At 39.2% G+C, this 17,182-nt stretch overlaps 1 protein-coding gene across 1 annotated transcript in view; it reads left to right on the top strand.

Annotated features, from left to right (window-relative positions):
* lrfn2b (leucine rich repeat and fibronectin type III domain containing 2b) overlaps positions 1 to 17,182 on the top strand; it is a 141,605-nt gene that overhangs the window by 78,696 nt on the left and 45,727 nt on the right. Inside the window, exon 3 of the mRNA XM_017455439.3 lies at positions 8,114 to 8,211. The gene's annotated coding sequence lies outside the window, so the exon portion shown is untranslated. The remainder of the gene's footprint in view (positions 1 to 8,113; positions 8,212 to 17,182) is intronic.

The following is a 17,182-nucleotide window of genomic DNA, read 5'->3' as shown; positions in this document are numbered from 1 at the left end:
CTTCCACACGCTGCAGGTTTCCAGTGCCAGAGGATGCAAAGCAGCCGCAGAGCATCACCGAGCCTCCACCATGCTCGACTGTGGACAGTGTTCTTTCTTCATTCTTCTTCCTCCGGACATACCGCTGATCCATCGTGCTGAAAAGATCCAGTTTTGTTTCATCGCTCCACAGAACAGAATCCCAAACCTTCTGTGTATTATTTATATCATTTTGAGTGAATTTTCTGCTTTTGGGTCAGTAGTGGTGAACGTCTTGGAGTTCTGGCATGGAAACCTTCTGCGTTTACTACACGCCTTACCGTGCTCACTGAATCCTCAGTGTCTGTTACACTGAGTCTCGCTGCAGGTCTTTTACAGTCACTCGAGGGTTTTTCACAACCTGCCTTCTCAGAAATCTGCTTGCAGCCATCGATAGCTTCCTCTTTCTGCCCCGTCCAGGTATTTCATACATTTTTTGCCCGTGGCCACTTCAGGTATTTCATGTATTTCCAGCTCAAGCACACCTGGTCCTTGATTAGTTTATATCAGGTGTGCTTGAGACAACACCTGTTCTACATGTTTGTGCTGTTGTGAGGGATTCTATTCAGGGGGGTGAATAATTTTGAGACTGGAGAAGTCATTATAAGTTGCGTTTTCAGTTGGATTTGGGGGAAACCGCTTGAAGCATTCATCGTGTCGAACTATTTCCATCGCTTTTGTTTGATTTTTTTCATCGCAAACAGCTGAAAGTCTGAACATTTTGACAGACCTGATTTGCACTGGGGGTTGAATACTTTTGATTGCAGCTGTATAATCAGTGCATGCTTTGGTCCTTCACCAAGTTTTGTCCACTGTGCTACAGGGTCATTTTGATGATCTCTATGATCGCTCATGGACTTTCCAAAGAAGCAAGTTACAGTTATGGCACTTACTGTTTTGTTAAGATAAGAGGAGTAGACCTCGGAGCAGGGGCCACCTTAGAGCACATCAATAATGCATGTATCGCCCACACACACACAAACACACACCACATACGCACACACAGACATACACTCTACTTTTCACCTGTAGCAAAGAGGAAACATCCATTACATCAATAACATCAATACTTTAATGCATTCAACAAGTCAGTGTGTGTATTTTACAAACCTTTTTTATTATCACTGTGTTTAATTAAGCAATATTGCACTCGCAGGGCAAGTGCCATAGCTAATCAAAGCTGTTCCACTATTCAGCATGATTGCAAGTGCTATGTCCTATATGGATTTATGAATAATTTAATTATTATTATTATTATAAATTAATTAACAAAGAAATGAATATAGTGTAACTGACGTTATATGACTGACTGACGTGCTAGTGGAACAAATAAACAAAGCATTTGACCATATTGTGTCCCAATAGATCCCGAAGAAGCCGCGCTCACATTATAACACATTGGCTGCCTGACACGGTGGCGCACACCGATTTGTACATTTCCGTTGAAGGTGCTTCCAATGAAATTGGCGTCCCTTCTTCCTTTTCATATTCATCTGATGAGCTCTCGTATTTTAAGTCATAAGTTTAAAAAAATATATATTTCTGAAAAGTATTGTTTACCATGTCTGCCGATGATGTTGCTAACACTAAGTACTAAGTTTCAAACTGGGAAGTGGAATTTTATGTGGGCGAACACAGACGGGGGAGCGATACAAAGAGTGAAACGTCTCAGTGCAGTTATACTGAACACTGTTGGAACACCGCTTGACCAATCAAATTAATTGATCAGAACTAACTGTTGTATAAAGCAATTTATTCACCATAAACTCCCACCAACAAAAGTGAAACCAGTTAGGAACTTTAAGCCAGGGGTCGTCAAATATATGCAATCGGATACCCTTTTAACTGTCAAATAAATTCTGTTAACAGACCATCTGAGACAGATTTATTCATGAAAATCCAGCTACTCAAACATCAGTATATTAAAATTTTCACTACAATATTCTGGCTATTTATTGCAGCACACATTAGGTCCAAGCTGTGCCATGTACAGGCTGAATTAATTGTAAGTTAAGGAGGGTAGGATTTAACCCATTCAATTCAAGTGACCAGTCAAACAAAAACCCAATAAATATAATAACTTTGGCAATCACAGGTTGTAACTTCCACCACTGTAGTAAAATAAAAAAAAATATAAAAAGTTACAGACACCCTGGTTATGCTTCATGGACCCCTGGGGATCCCCACTTTGAGAGCCACTGGTGCCATGTCAGAGCTTCATGTAAAGTGTTAGATAAGAAAGAAAGAAAGATATATATATATATATATATATATATATATATATATATATATATATATATATATATGAATATGTACACATATACACTTGACACACTTATTTTAAAGCAGAACTTAAAAGAACAGTACAAATAGAAAAAGGTTTTTGTCTTTCACATAGGAATGAATAGGAATCCTTTAATTGTTGTTGTTGTTGTTGTTGTTGATGATGATGATGATGTTGTTGTTACTGCTTTACTGTGGTGTGTAAATTTGGATCTGTTGACAGGTTTTGAAATGGTGTCCTATGGAGAGGAGCTGAAGGGAGAGGTGTAGTGAGTAAGAACGGGCTGAAAATGTACTTTAAAGAGTTATATTTGTCTCATTCAGAAGCGTTTCACCAAAAGTCATCAGGATTCAGCTTTGCTATGTCCTGATTATAAGGTTGACCCTTAGACATCTGCGCTGTTTACGACATGATATCGTTATGAATCTGGGAACATGATGAGAGTAGTGAAACTGATTAGCTAGGGTGGAGAGACAGCCCTGTGATGCCTAAGTGAAAAAAACCCCACTTATTTGGCAACACTGATACAAGATTAACTAACCAGGTGCAGCACAAGCTAGAAGGAATTTCTCCCACAAGGTTATTTCAATTATTTTAGATTAATTAAAACCAACAGGCAAGATAGCATCACTCAGAAATGGCTTACAAAGTATCTAGATCAAACGTCTGTTACATTTGCAGAACAAATACAATCAGCAGGAATAACAAAGTAAAAACACAAAGGAGTAACATGATTTCATATGTAGGCAAAAACTGATGGAGTGGGTTGTGTTGGTGTACTGTGTGTGTGTGTGGGGGAGGTAATCAGTCTGGGAGTTTGGAGAGTTCATTACATTAGCATGATTTATAACTGTAGAAGGAACTTATTAAGTTCCATGCTCTTTATTGTTCAGAATAGATGGGAATAAACCACTCCTAATTCATCACTAAATATATTGGCTAATATGCTAAGGTGGAAAATACCTAGGGGATTATACTTTGTTACTATACTTGAATATTAATTTGTGGCATTTATACTTAAGTTGAATGTTTCTGAAATTGAAGAAGTACTTTTGCTTAGTTACAGTTATATGGGGGGAAAAAACTTACATTACACTACCTATATGTTTATTTAGACCTTCAAGGGACTTGTTACAAATCTCAGAGGTCTCCTCTCGCTCAGACAATGACTGTATGCTATATATCAATTAAATGGGCTCAGTTTAGCGTCCGATCATTTCACTTTATCGTCTAATCAAATTCATCAATGTAGAAAAAAGATCAGGAATCATATCAATCACTTCACCATATGCGGTGACCTCACGCTACACAATCTAGTTAATGTTATAGCTATCTGTGTGCAGTCGGATGTATAAGTAATCTCCTTGGCCTGTTTATGAGCGTGAGTATGGTGGTATTACCTTATGAAAGTCTGTGATAAAATCCAGGGCGATGTGTTCCCAGGGTTGTGAGGTATCAGGAGTGGTTTAGGGCTGTAGTTTGCCACCACGGTGGTGGAGTGGCACCTGCGGTGGTGTCATATCACACACCATGTTAATGTTCCTGCTTGAGCGGACACTATGACAAGTACAATATACAACGTTTTGTATACAAGTGTAATAATAATATTGCTATATTAATTTGTATTTATAGTCTACCATGTAGTGGGAGATTTTATATTCATTTACAAATTACGTAATCATAATCAAACCTTATAGGGTGTTGTCTGCTAATTTGGCGCGGGTTTGTTTAAGTGTGGCAAAAGCCAGTCAGGCGAATTCTGCTATTTCACTTCGGGTTCTGCCGCAGCGATGGATCTTGTTGGGAAACCAAATGTTACATCTGCGATCTTTTGGATTCGTGCCTAACGGAAAAGCTGAACTGATAAATTTAGATGAAGCCACGTGTCGGCTTTGTGGGAACAAAATAAGTGTTAAATGGGTAAACACTAGCCTACAAATCTCAGGATCCATCTCCAGGCATGACACCCGGCCGCGTTTTTTATTTAATTTAATATTTAGATTTTTAACATATTATTTAGGTTACCATCCTACTGGTATTTTTCAACGTTTGATAGGCTTGTGGTATATTACACTTGTAAAAGAAATAAAGTATTCCTCAGAGAAACGTGCTTGTTTCACTTCTTCTCCTCTCCTACACGGGTCAATCACAATACGGTATGCCACAGCGCCCTCAGGCTGTTTCTCCTTGCACCAACATGACACAACAAGGGTGTATTGAGTTGTTTCTGTGACGGAAATGCTAAAATAAAGCCTCATATATTTTTTTTATATTTAGGTTTTTATTTCATTAAGCCTATACCTTGCAGGGTTTGAGGCAGTCTGAGACATTCTGGTTGTGCGGGCTCATCTTGTTGAGGTGGACGGATGTTCTCAAGAATTTCCCTTCATACTAGGCCTGGAATGCATGACTGAGAAATTATTGTCTAGTGAGTGGGAATTTTCAGATATTCATGACAAGGCATCAGCTTTTCCATTCTTAGAACCAGGCTTATATGTTTAGGTGAAGTTAAATCTTTTGGAAAAGAGGGCCCACCTGACTTGATGAGGGTTCAGTTGTGTTGTGGCTTTGACATATTCAAAGTTTTTATAATCTATGAGGCTCAGAAACGGGAACTAGAGCTCCCTCTAACCATTGATGCCATTCTACTAGAGGGCGTTGATGGCTAGTAGTCCCCAGTTCCCCATGTCATAGTTTACATGGGTATACCAGGTAATACCATGCAAGATATTCATAGTGACCTGTGTTAGTAATGAAGGCAGTTTTCCATTCATCAATCTCTCTGATGCATATGAGGTTATACTGTAAGCACCTCGAAAGTATATGGTCAAAGCAGCCAGTGGAAGGAGGTAGCGGTACTTGACCGCATTCAAACCTCGATAGACTATGCAGGGCCAATATCTGCCATATTTTTTCCCACAAAGAAGAAGCTAGCTGCAGCTAGTGAGGTTGAGGGAAAATTTAGGTCTATGTTAGTTCATCGGCAATGTAGTCTTCCACAGCTTTGGATTCTGGAAGTGACAATGGGTAAGTGTGCCCCCTAGGGGGCATAGTACCTTCCAGGATGTCTATGGTGCAATCCCAATTGCAGTGTGGTGCCAGTTTCTCTGAGGACTTTGGCAATGTCTGAGTAGGGTTCGAAAAACCCCACTCCACTATGACTTTCAATATAGATGGAGAGACATGACAGAGAAGAGTAGTTATTATAACATGATTTACCCCCAAGTGATTCACTCACCTTGTTTCCAGGATATCTGCAGATCATGAGTAGATAACTATGGTGAATATAAAACATTGGGGTTGCTTGGAGAATCTGTTACCATAAATGAATGCATTTCAACATGTGATGTGCCCGTGTGCATTTTAAGGGGTGCACAGTGCATTTCACAACCTTTTTCACCTCCTGAAGGGATACCATCTAGGTGCCTGTGAGAGGGACAAGAGGGATATTAAGTAATTGAGCCACAGTTTCATCCATGAAATTACCAACTGCCCCTGAGTCAACTAGAGGAGGAAAACACGTGGAGCTCAGAACACCATGAAAGCTTTATGGGCAGAGTAATACATTTAGTTTTGATCAAAGCGGGGCTCACCTGGTTACATCTATTGATGAAAGGTCTCAGAGTGCAAGTTGCTGAAGGATGCCCTTTATTCCTAATGTACAAAGACTGAATCTCTTATGATGCTTCTTTCCTCAGTGGAAAGTGTTACTGGCATGTCTCCCATGGGTTCTGTATGTGCTATGACGGTTGGGTTTCTGGGACTGGATCTGTAATTTTGACAAGGTTTACGGGATCTGAGAAAATTGCAGGAGATAGAGTAATCTCTGTATGCAAACTCAGATTGCTGAGGCCTTGTCTGAGAAAGGTTGTTAATGGCAGCCCATTCCATCTGCTTTCTGCAGACAGAGTACAAAAGCTTAGTGCATTATCTGAAGTGGATTGTTTTTCTTGGTTTAGTGAAAGCCGTCTGTCTCCAGCACCTTTCCCAGATTCTTGGTGGTCGAACACTTCTTGGAATTCCATCTCAAAGTTGGCGAATGTTTGATCGAGTGTTAATATGCCAATGCCTTTTGTAACAAAGGGCTCTCAGACATGTCAGATGGATCCATTCACTTGAGATTTATTAATGCAATTGGAATGGTTAAAAACGTCCATGGTTAAACTCAGATAAAGTTCCAGGTATTTCCAGTCTAAAACATAATCAAAAAATTTTATCACCGAACAAGGCATGGTCAGAATACCAGAAATCAGAAATATCAAAGCCAAAGGGCTAAGCAAAGACTAGACAAGGCAAGAAAGATCATACACATAATAACTGTCCAGAACAAACGGCTCAGAACAAGGTGCAGGGCCTTGCATCAAGTTCAAGGCCTCATACATGCTTTATTGTGACCTGACAGGAAATGAATATGACAACCGAAAAAATGTTTAAGATTCAAGGGAGGACACCCTTCCTTGGCCCTGCAGAGAAACGTCTGGGCTGGATGTTACATTATGTAGCATATGTAGTATGTATCCCTGCATATAACAAGCAAACTTACAGAGATTACGACACATTTAGTTATGGAATAAAAATGACCTTTTACATGAAAACATGACATTCCTTAATTTTAATCATTTAAAACCTTTATATTTAATACTTGAGTGCATTTATCTTTTTTTTTACTTTCACTTGAGTACACTTTTGGTTGCATACTTGCACTTTTAATTTTCACTTAAGTATAATTTCTCAGTCTTTTTCCACCCCAGTCAATCTGAAGTTATATGTATTTAAATAAGGTTTCATTTAGGTGTGACTGGGTGCATCATATTCATTTACTACTAGATGTGTCTTTCCTAAGAAAATGCTGTCTTTAATATGTAATAAAAACCAAATCCAAGCTCTCACGATAGCCTAACACTTTGGGAATGTTAACGATCATGACTGTTCAAACAAATGTTCAAAAGAAAGAAAAAAGTCATAAAGATAGACAGACAAAGCCAACAGTGCTTTCTTTGGTTTATTATTATTATTATTTTTTATTTAATTTATTTCTAGTGCAAAATCTGTAAATAAACTCTTTAATACAGTATTTAAGAATATTTTGTAGTCAGTTGAGTAAAATAATACCCGTGACCTCACGTGTATACTTAATTCATACTGTACACTTGTACCTGAATAAAGGCTAATTACAATTGTGTACGATTCCACATTTCAGTCTCAGCCTGTCCTACACTTAGTCCTCATTCTGCTGGTTGTGAGAGTGAAGAGGGGAAATGATCAGGGCTGCAGTTAATAAATCCTTTTAAAAACATGTTGTTTTTTTAAGTAATTTGTCTGAAGTTTAGAAAAGCCAATGGAGTCAGAAATCTTCCAAAATAGTATGAGTATTTGAAGCAAAACTAACGATCACTTTATCTGTTAACATTTAAAAAATTTTTTTGTTTTTTGTGTGAGAAAAAAAATAATCATTGACACGAGTGTAGTGTTATTTAATTATATCTCGCTGCCTGTTCATCTTTTTTTCCAATTAAAACATACAACAGATTTTTCCCTTTGCATCATCTCCTCTTTTTCTCCTAGCATAAAAAGCATAATTTTTTTTTTCAGCTTGTAAAGTGACCTTGACTGTGACAATGGCACTAAAATAAAAAATAACATTTATTCCAAGACTAACTTTTGCTGTCATATGAGCACAACTTCTGTCCTATTTTTGGAATGAACATGGTGTTGCATGTAGATATCAGCAGAGTGCCTAAAGCTGAAAAAGCAACAGGACCTGGCTAATTGTAAATCCATAATATTGACTGTGTTTTCATGTTTGTGCAGGAGGAGTGTGTTTTATGCAGCATGAATCCAGCAGCAGAGTCTCAGAAATGCAGCAGACTGATCCAAAGGGACACCTAATTATTACCATCTATTTCCCTGTGAGTGGCACACCTGATTCTCTGCAGTATTACACACACACACATCTAATCAGCACACACACACACACACACACACACATATAGTGCTTTCCCATTGATATGGTGCTGGAGCAGGTGTCTAATCTTGACCTGTTCCATGCTTTTTCACTGGTTCTCAGCCGGCAAATTCGCTTTTGAAACCTGCTGGACTGGAACCAAAGAAGTAGTGACGTCAGGACCTGAGGTTATTTCATCGCCATGACAACAACTCAAGTTGTCTACATGACAGCAAAATAGAGTGAAGGACATGAGTAGGGTTATGAACATTATAAGGGAGAAAATGAGATAAATTACCCTCATAACCATGAATCAATGGTCCAAGAAAAAATATATATATATTTCACTATATAAAAATCCCTTTGAGCAGATACTTTTTAAAATTAAATAGCTAAAACGTCTTATGTCTGTTGTCTTTCGCTTAACTGTTAGACATGCATAGACAGTAGTTACAATGCTGACACAGCAGGGATGTGTGGATCCATGTACAGAAGGTTTATTAAGAGGAGAAATGAGTATTACAGTGAGGCAAGCAAAATCCAAAATCTGAAGTCGGCTAAAGTTGCACCTAAAACACAGCGTAATCCTAAGAGTTAAGAGCGAAATATAAAAAAATCCAAAGGCAATGACATGACTCAGAACTTTTGGATCTGAATGATAAAACGTAATAATGCCAGGAACACCTGCAAGTTATATAAATATAAAATGCACGGTCCATCGTGATCATTGTTGTTGTTGTTGTTTTAACGTCATGCTGTAGGAATTGTCTGGGTGTCAAACCGGTGGAAATGTAAGCCGGGTATTTAAAAAAAAAAAAAAAGGTTAAGTTGCTCTCCAGACCCACCACTTGCCTCATGTCAGAAAACAGGGTCATAAAGGGCTGAAATTGTCCTGTATTTAACAATCCAAAATGAATAATACTGTAGGTAGTTGAAGGCAACAGAAACCCATCAGGCAACTATCTGTTATATGGTCTAGCAAAAGATGTTAACAGCTATGAGGCATTAAAAACAGTTATAGCCCTTTGTATCGGACACAGAAAATTTGAGATTGTAAGAGGTAAGTGTCTGGACCTTGGACTCTGAATCAGTGTTTTAGTGAGCAGTGTATTAAAATTATTGTCATGGACAGCTCAGCAGAGACTGTTAACACGCATGGAGTCCGTTTCAGCTGCAGTCCAAATCAAACTGTTCTGTCTGCTTCCTCAGTTGCAAAATGGTCATTAGACACTAGGACTGTGATTTCTCATGTGTTTGTGCCTCAGTTCACAGTGCTGAAGCTTGTACAAATGCTTATGTCATGTCCCTAGAAATTGATACTGAGCTGTACACAACTATGTCTCTGTCCATGGAACTGATCCATTTACAAATATCTCTGACTCCATGGTGCTTATCTGTATTCAAATACATGTCTTTCAGAGGTTGGCTTTGCTTTGAATCTGTTCACGTGTGAACGCCGGTTTTGAATCTGAGTGTAGTCCAGGAAACCAATTTTTGGTACATGTAAGAAGTGAATGCTTCTTACTCTGGCATTCACTTTAAGTAAACTTGAGTGTGACCACACCATGCAGGAAAGCAATCCACTCCCAGGAACGTGATACTTGTTATTTGAACTTGTGTTTCACAAGGTCAGGAATGTTGTGGTCTGCAGAGAAGATGAATGGAGTTCATTTCATGTCTGAGGACGTCATACAGTTCTTTTTCCCCCTCTTTCGGGGTCGCCACAACGGATCATGCGTCCGCATGTTGATTCTGGCACGAGTTTTATGCCAGATGCCCTTCCTGACGCAACCCTCCTCATTTTCCAGACTTGGACACTGGTACTCTTCACTGGCTCGTGCCAGGGGTTAGGCTGCAAACCCGGGTTGCGGTGATGAGAGCAGAGCATGCTAGCCACTAATCCACCAGGGAACCGAGAAATCATACACAGTTGCCGAAATCAGAATTTTATGACTTGGAAATATACACAGCCATCAGCCATAACATTAAAACCACTGACGGGTCATGTGAATAACATTGACACGCCAAAAACATCTACACTGGGCACGTGAGCATCAGAAATGGACAATGGAGCAATGGAAGAAGCTGGCCTGGTCCGATGAATCAAGTTTTCTTTTACAATGTGGAGGGCTGGGTGTGATGGCTGATCAAGCATCAAACATCTTGGTTCCAGATTTGGTTTGATAGGGTGAAGGTACGTACGGTGGCTTAGTGGTTAGCACGTTTGCCTCACACCTCCAGGGTTCGAGTCCCGCCAGGGCCGTGTGTGTGCGGTGTTTGCGTGTTTCCTCCGGGTACTCCAGTTTCCTCCCCCAGTCCAAAGACATGCATGGTAGGCTGATTGGCGTGTCCGTAGTGTATGAATGGGTGTGTGATTGTGCCCTGTGATGGATTGGCACCTTGTCCAGGGTGTACCCCACCTCGTGCCCGATGCTCCCTGGGTTTCCCTGTGACCCTGTAAAGGAGTAAGTGGTAGAAGATGGATGGATGGATGCTTTGATAGGGGTTGACCCTCATCCAAACTCTGAACAAAACTATTTTTAAAAAAAAATTTTTGTTGGCCTATCCAGCAGTGACGTGCGGTCAGTGTCATCATGAAATGTAAAAAACAAATGATGATTAAAAATAAATAAATAAATATTTGGTAAATGGCACACTTATATAGCGCTTTTATCCAAAGCGCTTTACACTATGTCTCATTCACCCATTCACACACACACACTCACGGTAGCAGAGCTGCCATGCAAGGCGCTAACTTACCATCAGGAGCAACTCGGGGTTCAGTGTCTCGCCCAAGGACACTTCGGCATGTGGAGTCACCCGGGCCGGGAATCGAACCGCCAACCCTACAATTAGTGGACAACCCGCTCTACCACCTGATCGACAGCTTATTTGTCCACTGATTTCTGATAGAAATGTAATTACTGTATGATTCCAATCATTCCAATGAGTTTTAGAGTCAATATCGCTGAATTTGCGTATTTTCCTGTTCAAATACGGGGAAAGACGCGAATGGAGGCGAGCTGATCCTCCTCTCAGATTGCGCAATCCCTCACAAACTGGATTGAGCTGCTTATTTTTTTTGCTCAACTTGAGCACGTGCAATTGATCTCTCTGTATGTCACCAATGTAATGTTTGTACACACTTTTATTATATGTCCACACATTCCATAGTCTAGGTCATGTATTTCACATATGTGTATAACTTATAAGTCTTGCTGATCTGACATAACGCCGCAGTGAAAAAGCAGGAGGGGAGGCAGTCAGTACCCCTGCCTCACCGAAGGGGGCGTGTGTGAGCATACAGGCTTGTTCTGTTATTGTTCTTCTTCACGTATTACAGACAAATGGCATTGTGGGTAATATGCTAGCTAAAAAAGTCAAGTAGAGAAAGTTAAGTGCACCGCATCAGTCCGTTTATTTCATTTTTGCCCTGACTGCAAAAATGGAAGATTATATATGTAAGCTAAAACATTTCTCAAAACTGGAAGTGATAAATAATGGAAGACAGATGCCGGAGCTAAAAGATTAGCTTCAAACAACGGGACAGAAGATAACACGCTCTTTTCAAACAGAGCGGTGCGCCTGAAAACACTGGCTGTGTGCTTGTGCTTTGAGAAACCGCCTTTTCTGCTTCCCCTGCCTTTCGACATGAAAGTTCAACTACTCACATTCAAAGCTAAATTTGTTTAAAAATTTTGGGTAGCGCAAGGATAGTTTTGGCTTTGAACGAACAGTGGAGACTAAATATTAGCGTCCACAGTGCTAAGGTAAAGGAAAACCGAGAGATTTTAAAAGACCTCATTAATGCAACTTGCTTCCTAGCAAAACAGCAATTAGCATTTCGTGCTAACGATGAGAGTATGACCTCTTCTAATCGTGGAAACTATGTAGAGCTATTACATGCTTTTGCTGAGAAAGATGGTAGGTTAGCTAGACATTTGGAGACATCCACTGTGTTTTCTGGCTCATCAAACGTTAAAGAACGATTTAATTGAAGCAATAAATGATGTGATTAGAAATGACATAAAAAAGGAGATTAATGCAGTTCTGTTTGTTGCTGTAGAAGTAGACGAGACAACGGGTGTCACAAACAAAGCCCAGATCTGTCATTTTGCGTTCTGTGGCGTGAAGTGAGGTGTCCTGTGAAGTGAGGGAGGTGTTTTTGGGATTTGATGATGTGAGTAATGACAGACGAGTAAAGGTAAGACCATGCGTACACTGCTGTACAGTCCACGACAAACATAAAAGACCAGCCCCTTTTAACAATAACTAAAAAAATGATATAAAACAAGATAAGACAATAATTGTTATTTTAAAGAATAAAACTACATTTGTCTTTTTGTTGTGGACTGTATATACTTTCATTTGTATTGAATGAGTGTGAATTGTGGAATTGTGATGGCAAATTAAGAACACAAGGAGGGTGCAGAGCAAATGCTCTCTCTCTCTCTGAGCTGCTATAAATTTGACGTTCTTCTTTGGCCAAATATGTACCTTACCCATGTGTGTGTAAAGAATGCTGATATGGGATATGAAACATAACCAGTAGCAGTACAAGCAGCCAGTTGAATGGTGAATTTATTCTACTGTGTTGAATTCATTAATTTGTAAATCTGACTTTGAAAGAGTCAGTGCCTCCCAGACACGAACCTCACTGCACGTCACTGCTATCCGGTAGTTTTTAAATGTAGCATGAAACTTCGAAGTGATGGTGATCACAACATAAACAAGGTACAGATGTAAATTACAGTTTTAGTTAGAAGGATGTACTTACAACTACCATGAACAATATGTTATATGCACTCACTTCTGACAGGAAATAAACTCCATAGAATGCCTTCTTGATATATGGTGTGACAAAGTATAATTTGTGTGAAGACAAATCTGTGTTGATGACACGCTTCCTCAAACTAGGCCAGAATTGATCCTGGGTAAGGGCTTGAGCATTCCGGCAAAATTTAAAGACAGTGTCTGAAGTAGTATTGAACGGTCCTGTGTTTTTTGCACACGTCTGCACGTGCACTTTATGTAGAATGTTTGTAGATCTTATTTAGTTCTGTGTCATCTCATGTAGTTAGTGTGTTGTTTTGTAGCACCATGGTGCTAGAGGAACGTTGTTTCCTCTCACTGTGTACTGTACCAGCTGTATACGGTGCATCCGGAAAGTATTCACAGCGCTTCACTTTCTCCACATTGTGTGATGTTACAGCCTTATTCCAAAATGGATTCAATTCATTATTTTCCTCAAAATTCTACACACAATACCCCATAATGACAACGTGAAAGAAGTTTGTTTGAAATCTTTGGAAATTTATTAAAAATAAAAAACAAAAAAAGCACATGTAGGTAAGTATTCACAGCCTTGGCTCAATATTTTGTTGAAGCACCTTTGGCACCGATTACAGCCTCGAGTCTTTTTGAGAATGATGCTACAAGCTTGGCACACCTATTTTTGGGCAGTTTCTCCCATTCTTCTTGGCAGGACCGCTCAAGCTCCATCAGGTTGGATGGGGAGTGTCGGTGCACAGCCGTTTTCAGATCTCTCCAGAGATGTTCAATCGGGTTCGAGTCTGGGCTCTGGCTGGGACACTCAAGGACATTCACAGACGTGTCCTGTCCTGTAGTTGTTTCCGGATGCACTGTGTGGTTGAAATGACAGTAATAACCACTTAAACTTGAACTTCAAGTGTATATGAACTAACTATATATGATTAAGAAATTAATAGTGTTTATCTATACTCGAGTAAGACAAGTCCTTGTTGTTTATCTATACATGAATTGACTTTTGGTTCCTGCCTCCAAGGCCACTGTAACCAATCAGACCGCAGATCCCATTTCTAATGCTACTGTAAACAATCACAATATTTTAAATGAACATTACTGCTCCATTTTAGGGAAGGGTTTATGGGTTTTTTTTCCCCCTTAAATTTTAATCTATGCAGGAAAAAATTCTGTCCACAAATGCATGGATTTGTTTTTCTATGGTTTAAGTCCTATCCTATGGTGCTATCACAGTGTGTTTCGCTTGTGGCTTTGGTTAAGATTTCTTAAATTCATGGTCCTGATGTGCCCATCAATAAACCTGAGACCTACTGATGCGTTTTATTTCAGTCCATAGGAAACGTTACATGAACCGAAATGTGTACACTACAACTTCAGGACTTTGCAAGCATGCCTTTATTGCAGAATGTAATACTGTGATTTCAGTAATTGCAGCAATGCGGTATATCAGGCTATCTATCGGGTTCCGCTAACGTTAAGATGGACTAGCCCTCCTGCCTTTAATTAATGAATCCAATGAAGAACATCTCAATCCAACATTATCCTCGATCTGTGCAGCATCCAGACCCTGTGTTCTTCTCCTGAGACTTCAAACCCAGTAGGACATTTGGCAGCATCTTTCAGACAGCTGGAAGTATTAGAAGTTAAAGCTCTTGCTGAGTGAAACCTAAAGACCTTGTTATATACAAATGAAAATATGTCCTACCACTTTAGATTGGCCACAGATATGTAAGGTTTTTAAGATAAATTGACCTCAGAATATCAAGCACCTGACTGCATTTTAGTGGATAAGGTGTTGGGCTACTGGGTTACTGAACTCAGGGTCATGAGTTCAAATTCAACCAAGCTGCCACTACTGGAGCAAATAATCCAAGTATTTATTTTTTAATGTAGAACTTAATGGTGTGGCTCACTAATCTTTACTGCATGTCATGACCATCCATGATAGCAGTTATTGTAGGAAGAAAAAACTCAGGCCACTGCAGACCTATTGATGATCATCTGAATCAGTTTGAGGATTTTATGAGTCTCAGTGTTGAGTCAGTAAGGTTTTTTGATCAACCCACTCTTTTATTACTTAATTTGTGGCAGAATATCACTGTGAGTGACGTTAGTATTTGTCATAGTACACAATGAGTTAGCAATTTATTAGATCGATAAGATAGGAATAGGAGTCAAAAAGGAGTACTGTTTTTTTACTAAGGGTTTTTTTTATATTTCCGCAACTGAAAACGATGACTCAGACGTGACTGTGTTCAAAGAGAAAATCAATCCTCCCCACTTCTGTGGTTGTGTACAGTGTACCTTTAGATATAATTGGATGGTATTTTTCAAATGGTAATACAGAATAATTGATTATAAGAGAGCCATTTGGTCTGGTGTCCATCTGTCAACCTTAGAAATGCTGCAGGCAGTTCGGCTTCATCCTTCAAAGAGCGAGACCATGGCTGCTAAAAGTAAAATTCCTGCTGAGAGAAGCTGTAAGACTTCATGTGTAGTGCAGGAAGCTCTCCTGGCCTTTGCTCTTGTGCAATAACACTTTCCAGGAAGGCATAATACAACTGCAAAGGAGAAAAATCTACAGGGGTTGCCTTTTATTTTAATTTAATATTTCAGCATCACCTCACTCACTGACACTGAGTGGGTTTTTTAGTGTGTTTGTATCATCTGGAAAATACCGGATCACTGTTGTATCACTGTTTGTATAAATCCATACATGGGCCTCATCTTATTATTTGAATATGTTCAGTGGCCTAACTACCAAGATCAGATCATAACAAATGCTGCTCATATTCCCATTAGATGGAAGCGAGATTTCTCTCCCCAGGATTTAGGATGTTTAAGCAGTGGTGGACTGAAAATAAGCTTATTTTGTGGGCTGTTATTTTGTGTTTTAGAAGCTATGACAACCTTTTAGTATAATTCTAGCCAACTGGCTATTTATAATGTCGTGATCTTACAGAATCTTAATATCTTACAATATTTGCTGAAATTAACTAGCTTGTTAGGTTTGGTTAACAAACTCCACTGACAGCCCCTTGTTGTAAAGCCATTTAATTAGCTTTAGTAACAATTTTCCAAATGTACTAAATCATCAAAATATGCTTACCAAAACCAGTCAAAATTTAAATTAAAAAAAAAATTAAAACCCTAAAAAAAAAGGTTTATGTTTCACAGATAAGCTGAGATGTTTTGGATCATGAGCAGATCCTTTCTTTCTCCACTTTTTGTCCTTTCCATCACTTTGGTAGAGGGTCATCTGGGTTCCAGAAATTTTGTGACTCCTCTCGGTATTTCTTTCTAATTCCACTTTGGTGTTCCGATTCTTACTGCTGATGTAAGAATGTAAAAAAATTCTTACAAATCGATACTTTTAAAACTGTCCCAGTGCCTGAACGGTGCCTGAACCGCTACTTTAAAAAAAAAAAGAGCCACAAAGCAACAAAACATTTATATGCAATACGTGATTTTGCCCCATTAATCAAAAGTCTCCTACCATCAACCAGTCACTGTTGTCTGCCATGTGCTTCGACTTCCCGTGTTGTTTTGTTCCGACTTGCGTTCTCGTGAATTTTCTCAGTCGGGAAATAATTTTTCTGATTATTCTTACACCACATGAATGCAGTATAATTTAACTCGTGATCACGTGCGGTGATGATGCTTCTTACGTCTGTTTCGGAGCACCAGACCAAAATATTTTAATCAACAGTTCAGGCATTAAAGTGGCAACCAAATGAAGCACCAAAATCTGCATTCTCATTCAGTCCAGTACAATACCGGTCATATAGGTGCAGGTGGTATTCATATTTATATTTCTGCTCTCGAAGTCTTCTTCGAACGCTGATTTGTGATTCCTTCACACCTGCCATGTGGAGGTTGTTTTGCGAAAGGATATTTTGCGGTGCTACAGTGTCTATAAAGGGTTACAAAATAACCCGATGTTAACCACAGGCCAGTTGTAAGGTACTTTCACCTTAAAACAGATTTTTTTTTTTTTACTTTTTCCCCCATGAATCCCACTTCCCAGTTTTTGAGAACATTTTTGAAAACAAATAAACAGCATTTTAAATCACTGTCCAATTATAATTACAATTAAAATTATTTTTAATGAGGTTTTTTTTTTTTAATTTTTTTTAAAATACTGAATGACT

This window comes from Ictalurus punctatus, chromosome 25, assembly GCF_001660625.3.
Source record: "Ictalurus punctatus breed USDA103 chromosome 25, Coco_2.0, whole genome shotgun sequence".
In the NCBI taxonomy this organism is placed as follows: Eukaryota; Metazoa; Chordata; class Actinopteri; order Siluriformes; family Ictaluridae; genus Ictalurus; species Ictalurus punctatus.
Note: the sequence above shows the minus strand (reverse complement) of the source record. Positions and strands in the feature narration are given on the sequence as shown.